Source organism: Ptychodera flava, chromosome 9 (genome assembly GCF_041260155.1).
Source record: "Ptychodera flava strain L36383 chromosome 9, AS_Pfla_20210202, whole genome shotgun sequence".
Taxonomy (NCBI): Eukaryota; Metazoa; Hemichordata; class Enteropneusta; family Ptychoderidae; genus Ptychodera; species Ptychodera flava.
Window position 1 is genome coordinate 15,527,443 of NC_091936.1, and position 8,455 is coordinate 15,535,897.

Here is an 8,455-nt window from a genome sequence, read left to right on the forward strand (position 1 = left end):
GAGGGAAAAGGTAGTAATCAGATATCGTTCAGAAGAATACATAATGATAATAAAATATTGCTTGCTTGTAAATAAAGGATTTACATCACATTTTGAAGCAATATATGAATACCCTTGCAAGTGGTTGACTATCATTTCTGATACAAATATGTACATTCTCTATTACTCACAGTCACTGGTGGTTCTTTGTGGATGACAACTTCTTTGCCTTCTTTATAATTTTGTACGGCACTACATGTTTCCCTTCTATGAAATCAATGTAGTCCTTGTACAAGCAGAATGGACCTATTGCCAGTCCTTGGAAATGGAATAAGTAGCTGATATACTCCAGAACGGATGGAATTCGCCTGCATGATTGCAAGTTAAGACATTTTCAGACACGTCTTACCACACTGGAATAAGCATAACTAGTCACAGCATAAGCACAAATGTCGTAAAAGCTTCATTAGGTGTAGAATTCGGTTTTTCTCACTCTATGTCTCTTCGCGGTCCCTCCCATCCACAAGAGAGTTCTTCAAAATGATATGGCGTTGCGTTTTTAAATTGGGTTTGCTCACAACATGAAAGCGACAGAACATGGATGTGTGAATGCAAAGGTAATTCATGGGTCAGTCACAATCAGGGTGCGCTAGAGTGTGTCACTTAGGTCAAAATTTCGAGTTCATGATAACTGTCCAGTTAAATAATTTGTTGAAAGGTTATGGTATGGGGCATATCTTCCTAAATTTTGTGAAGCAAACGTTATTAGTATTACCACAGTGCACATTTTTTTATATGGTCGACGCAGTGTCACGGATGCTACAGAAATGTTGGTACATGAAACACAAATGTCATAATAAAATTTTAAACAATGATTTGTTAATGCTTTCTTATGTTATTACAATATAAAAGATGCATATTGGCATTAAAATAAGCTATACTTGGTATTGTTGAATACTTAAGGTGGTTGGAAAGGCTATTTTTGCACCAATTCTTTTCTCAGAGTTAATGTCAAGTTTCAAGTGTTAGAATCAAGATATTTAGTTCAAATTTTCAGGATAACTCCCTTAGTTAATATTTTCTCCAAAGAATATAAAAATTGTTTATTTGCAGCCATGATTTTGAAAGATGACACCAGTAAATATTAAAATTTAATTTTTCATATTTTTTTACATATTGAATTTAATAATAATTGGATAGTATTAATATTACCAAATTAGTTATAAATATGTTGACACTATTTATTGTAAGATGTGTACGGCAGGATTTGTAAATAAAATTTGTTTTTATGATTTTACGTGGGTTTATATATCAAAAATTATCAAAAATTCTTTGAAATTTCAAAATGTGATTTTTCAAAAAGTACTTCAAATACAGGAAAATTGTGCCGTACAAATCTTATCTGTAGCCTTGTTAATAGGCTGTAAAAATTCCATGTCCATATCTCATTTCAAAGTTGGATTAAATTGGTATACAATTATGTAGGAAAACTGTTATTCTGTCAAAATGTTGAAAACAAGCCATATTTGCACCCCTCTTTTGAAGTCATAGAGCAGTTTTTTTTGGTTAATCTCACTTTTGACACCTCTTTGACACTCAAAGAATCCAAAAATGCATTTACAATAGCAGTCACTCACTCTGAATGCCAGCACCGCCTTGTCAACTTTCCTGAAAAACAGCAAATAATGACTTTCCCTTTTCAAACATTTTATTAAAAGCTAGGGGACCTCTACCATAGTTAATACACTAAGGACTCCCCAACTTCTTCTTATTTGGTCAGTTTTTCAAAAGTTTTAACAGGCATAATAACTCTGCAATGCCTTTGTGCCCAAATGTCTAGTTTTTTTATTCCACAGAGAATGCTGACTACTTTTATATTTTAATAGTTTTGTTGAAATTTATAACTGACACTCTAGCCTTTCCAACCACCTTAATTTTTCCATGAATAAACACAACCTCAAGTTTAGTGAGAAATACAACAATATCGATCATATTTTTTAATAGGACTTTCAACTTCTCTATGTCCTTCCGCTGGTATGCTGTACTTAAAAGTTTTATTGTCATGAATTAACCATGCTATAGCAACAATATTAATATCATTCAGTCTAATCAAAATGAACTTCTTTCAGAAATATTTTCTATTTAGTATGACATGTAATTTGTCACGGACGCTACCAAAATCAAACTTGAAATTTAGGTCAATTTGAAATACAAAAAGCAATTAACAATCTGGTTTTTTCTTTCTCTTTTCTCCAAAACCTTCTCTATCAAACATTTAAATTGTGAAAATTGTGTCAAAACATAAACAATTTCTTTAAATTGAACAAGAAAGCGATTATAGCAACTACTGCAAAAATCAGTTGGAATAACAAATCACTGCAGCTGAGCTTACTTCTGGGATCAACCCTCAAGTCGTTTTCTAATGACACTCCTCATGGTCTATAAAATGAGCATCTAAAACAAATCCTTCTTACAAAATCATAGCTCATTATGTAACTTTGACCAACATGTGAAGGAGTAAGCAGTCCGTCGGTATCCGGAACGACAACCGAAAAGTCCGGTGAGTTAATTCAAACACACTTTGCCAATATCACTTAAACAGTTAAAAGGTTTCACGATAGCGGTTTCAACAACGGGAAAATGAATTTTTTTAAACTTGTCTCCATTTTATGCTACACACTTATCGTATAAAACCAAGATGCAATCTGTCATCGAATTGGTACTACAATCAACCAAACTGAAAAGATTGCTGAGCAATACAGAAAACATCATTTGGCAAAGAAAATCAAAAACTGAGAGAGCTGCCATTTAAGTAATCAAATTTGGCGGCATGAATTACATAAACCAACAAACCGATTTCAAAGGCCGTTTACAGCAAATATTGTTAAGGAAACCATGAAACCTGGGAATGGCTAAACACAGAGAAATAAGATTTATTTCTCGAAACAGCCTTTCACAACATGCTTTTCAACACCGTAAAGCAGGCACCAATATCGACCCGAAATCTATTACAAAGTCCATGAAAAATTGACAAAAACCAAAAGTTTGGTTAATCAATTTAAATGCCTAAAACAAGCTAATCGTTGTCAGATTAGGACAACATTACTTTTAACATAACGAGCACTAGCAACGCTCAAAATATGCCCTAAAACAAAACTCCTTATAAGTGCCCAGAAACTCCGGTCGATGCTTGGTCATGTTAATTATAATGACATTGACACCACACACTGGATCGCTCACTATAGAGTCAGTCAATAGTGGCTAACTCTCTCAATAACGAATCTGGCTTCTCCTCCTGGAGGACGAAGATGACTTCACCACACAACCAAGCGGAGGGGATACAAAGCAAGAGACCGACTGATGAAGGAACCCCATTTTAGGTTCCGAAACATCGTTAAGACAAATCACTCAATCAACAAACCGTTTACCAGGGACCCAGATCACATGACTAGGGTCAAAGCACTATTGATTCACCGGTGTTCGCCATGTATTCCACACAAAATAAATGGAATGATCCTTTTATTCACCATATCGAAATATTAAACAATTTTGGTAGAGCCGATGTGTGGAGTTGCCGTCATTTTCCTTTATATAAAATGTGGTGGTTATTTCACATTTAGATTCGCTTATAATCTGAAAAACAATGTTTGCATTTTATTGTAGCATCCATGACATAATGAATTGAAATGGAATACACAATAATAAATGCATATACAGCACAGAATTCATTGTTCTTTTCACAAAAATTCTAATAACATATTCAATATATTCCTGCATTCTTAAAAACACCTATCTAAGTATTACAGTTGAGGCTGAACATAACTTTTTGAGTGTTTTATTACTTTTTAAAAAATCAATTTTGTGCAAATTTACAATTTTATGCCTTGAAGACATTTGTAACCCAATTCCATGTATGTACACACAATACACACTAGTATTTATATGTTTCAGTGGATTAACTGCTTTAAAATGTTTTAAATAGTTATTAATTATGACTATGTAGTAAACACCGTCACGGATGCTACATTTCCATATTTTAGGAATATTAATAGTGAACGCAAGGGACAGTAATTATATAATTTGTTTATTAAGGTAGGCACCTATTGACACTTCGGCCTGTGACATCAGATCTTTTATAACTCCTGTTGTCCTTAAGATATGAGTGTGTCATGGACGCTACAAGAAATTCCGACCACAACGATCTCCATTTTCATTTATTCAGAAAACAATACAATATGCAATTTATTTAAATTTTGGTGTATAAAATGCTTGCCATGGATGTTGAGGTTGGAATTAAATTCAATATTACAATATTTTATCCATTTTTCTACATATAAACTAAAGGTATATGTACTTATGGTCATAAAACACAAAAAACATAACGATGTTACAGTTTTGGTAAAAATACCACAGTTTCTTTCCGATGCACATAATCACATGAATAACTTGTGAAAGAAAGGTTAGGTATTCTGCAATAACATATGCAAGCTAAAAATTCCACAATTTTAACACTGTGTTCCAAAAAACATTTTGAAATTAAGTACATTTTGAAGTGAAACAGCATAACGCTACTTTTTACAGTTTTTAAAGGCATTTTGTGGATGTACAACCAAATCTGCACAATATATGCAATATTTCTTTATGTGACAAGTTAGTTACAACTATTACTATTTATTAGAAACAAATAAGCAATATGATAGGATCTGAATAGCAGATATATGTCCATAACAAATGAAAATCATCTAGCGCACCCTGATTGTGACTGACCCGTCAGAGAGACGAAAACCATTAGATCACTGTTCAGAATTGTGTTGTGCGTGTATCTGTGATCCTGTGACTCTTTCGTGATCATCAGTGCGCTGTCAATATTTTATCTTTTAATATTTTAAGTGAAAGGGAAGGCTTTAGCATTGGACTGCATCAGCTAACTCACCACTTGTCTTTTCTTTTAGTTTGATGATACAGTCATTGCCCTTGGCAACTACCCGTAACCTTCCTTTCCAGTCATGCTGGTCCAACTTCCAGTCTGCTGCTCTGTGTCAACAAAATACACAACAATTTCTAGGTATACAAGTGACATGTAGATTTGTTCTGGATGTATGTAATTTGCATGAGTATGGTACAACACAATGTACACTGTTTCTTGACAAACTTTACTGATTTTCAATAAACACCATCCTATGACAATCTTATTTCCTATATATCATGACAAAATACTGGTATATAATTATAAATCTCTATCATGTATAGTTACAGTTATGAAAACTTAGGTGTAACAGTTGTATATCAAACAGTTTACTGATGTAACAGTTTTACCAAATTCACAACACTGAATGAAATATTATTCTGGAGGATGGTATACAGTGAGATATCAACAAACACATCATTTTCACTATAGGACAAGAGCTATAGCTTGCCACAATAATTTCATAATATTTTTTTAAAAGATACATGTCATTTATCAATCTTCCTAAATCATATTGTAACACAAAGACTTAGTTATTCCAGTATAATAGATTATATCGAATTTCAAATTGACAACTGAATTTTAGTCTGGACTGGAATTCAGTTATTGGTAATAATTTTGAGCATTACACACATGTAGGATGTGCTGATAAGTATGTTGATTTTGAATTTTGGAATGGAACTGGAAACTGCATTTTAAAAGTGGGACAAACAAAGTTAGTGTTTATGGTGCCTTATGATGAAAATAAGTCCTTTAAGTTTCCAGTCACTGAATAAAGCTATTCTGTAAAATGGTCCCTCAACTATTTCTTTCATATAATGTAAATAGTGGCTGGTTTCTGCTTCCTTCCCATCTAGAGGCCATTTTCTGTGAATTCTGATATCTTTATCTACTTCCTGTCACACCTATCACTCTATTGAATGGTTGTTAGCAGTATCCTGTCATTCATTGCAACATAACAGTTAAAGTGTGTTCATGGCTGACTACCAAGTGACATTTGATTTTTACAATGGCTCACTGGTATCCCTACTACATGTAGCCCTGTACTTTAATATCTCATGCTTGAAGAAAGTTCATTGTGAGTGAAATTTGTACTGGTAATAGTACTAATAATATGTACATGTAACTACATGAAATTTCAATATCACAGTGTTACACACATCTGCTTATGAACAAACAAGGCACTGGGAAAAATGAGAGAGTTGTTAAAGCCATGATTATTGAAGCGATATGCATATTGTACATACAGCTCTTTGCACCATTGCTATTCACACGTATACTGTTTGTAAATGTACAATGTAAGACCATGGAGCTAGCTCCATGTAAGGCTAACACAGCTAACTGACCAATGGCTGTTTTCTTGAACATATTTTTTTATTTACAAGCACAAATGCACTGTATCTGTACGATTTTATGGAGATTAACAGTGACACATTCCCTAAAGTGAACAAGCATATAAATGTAAATCATGTACTTCAACTTCAAGATATCTTGTACACCTTGCTCTGGCGCATGCATGTACATTGTACATGCACAGTAGGTATCTTATGTTCTGGTATAACAATATTTCCACAACCATGGAAGGCTGTATACAGGAAAATGGCGACCTGATTTTGATTTGGACTGCAAAGGAAGCGTTGCTTTTTGTGTCAGTCTTTTACTAGACATCATTCTTTCCCCTTTCAGTTCTACCGGTAGTTAAAATGGAGGCATAGCTGCTATTTAAAACCTTCCTTTGATTATAAATTGAGCTCTCCATGGAAAAAACGTAGTGATACTGGTAAATTCCTCAAGTTTGCTTGTAAGTTAGTGGTCATGCACCTTGTGGATATTACCAGCTCAAAGTTAAGAGTACAGCAAAGCAAAGAGAAGTTCCAGGGTTGGCTTTTCACAACCATGTGATAGTAATTATCACATCATTTAAAGGCCTGTTTTGATGGAGGGTCTCTCCCTTCAGAAACACTGATTGGCTGGCAAAATGCGCTTTCTTTGCAGGGCTAATCAAAACCACAAGTGGTCCATTTTCTCAGTGATTTTTCAGAGCCTTCATTGAGGTCGTGAAATTCCAGGAACACACCTGTACTGACAGACATGAGAGGCTTACACAAAAAACCAACAGGGCATTGTGAACCAGGGCCAGATACTTTGTACTGACAATCAGACAACACTCCATCCAACATACAACTTTCCATTTGTTGCTTACACAGCAACTTGCCCTTTTATTTCACTGAAAGTCTGAAAGTTAATTTTGATATCTGGCAAGTTCAATGGCAATCCACCGCTCACTTGTGTTGAGTCTACACAACCTCATGGGCATTTATTCTGTTTTGAGAGACTCAGTATTTTTACTAGATGTGCCATTTTATAATCAAAATGTTCTTACATTCATTCATTGCGTACATCTCACCACTCCATCAAATTGACACTAATGTGTATTTGATGTTTGGTTTGTTGCCATGATTTAAAAAGCAGTTTTTATAGCCCTATGGTTCATGGTATATACCGGTAGTTACAACGAGTCCAGGTATTCAGGTGAAACATTTTGGGACAAGTTACCTTGCACTATGGGATGAACATAAACAGGGACAAGTAGTTTGGGAAGAAATGGTGTTTGATATAATGGTTTTGGGATATCGACTGTGAACCTGTGAGTGTCATGGTGTCAAGCGTCAATTCATTATCATCCTTCCACTGACCCGTGAATGTATATCCTTCCCTACTACCATGCACCGACAACGGATTCATTCTTGGTGTGATTGTTGACAGCTTGCAATTTATATAATAATACAATATTAATTATTACATGTGTCAAATTGTTGGTCAATTAATGTGGTAAATCATAAGGCCCGCTTCAAAAAAGTGGTGGGGGGGGGGGCTGGAGGAATTCAGGGGGGGATTCGAAAATTTTTGGGGTAGTCGAGGGGGGGACTTGAAAGTTTTGCTCTGCCTATAGGGGGGGGACCTGAAAATATTGTGACTCCCAACATTTTGATGTCGTCCAATGGTTCTAATGTTAGTAATAATTAAACAAAATCTAGAGCCGTTTTGTCATATTTTATGTCTTTAATCTCAAAAAAGTCTAAAACTGTATGAATGCCATTAAATTTTCGTAGAACAAGTTTGCCTTGTAATGGGGCAGGAGCTACAACTGTTTATAATTTTTCAATATTTCTATGCAATGTATCAAACACAGTTTCTTGGTGTCTCTCTACAGCATGCTGAAAAACACAATATTCAGTTTGTCAACAAAGCCCGTTTGTCTAAATATTGGTGATAATTGAATGATGCAAATGCACGGTACACGTAGGCTGTGTTGGCAAGCTGAATACTGGATAGCTCAACATTCTGTAGGGAATAGAACAAGAACACAATTGTATAAACTGAACAAAAATGTTGTCAAAATAAAAAGTTAATACAACTACTGCCCTGCTACTACATACTGGCAGTGAGAGTGATACATGTAGCTCTGACTCTGATGTAGTTTAAAAAGAGTTCGGTCATAGGACACTC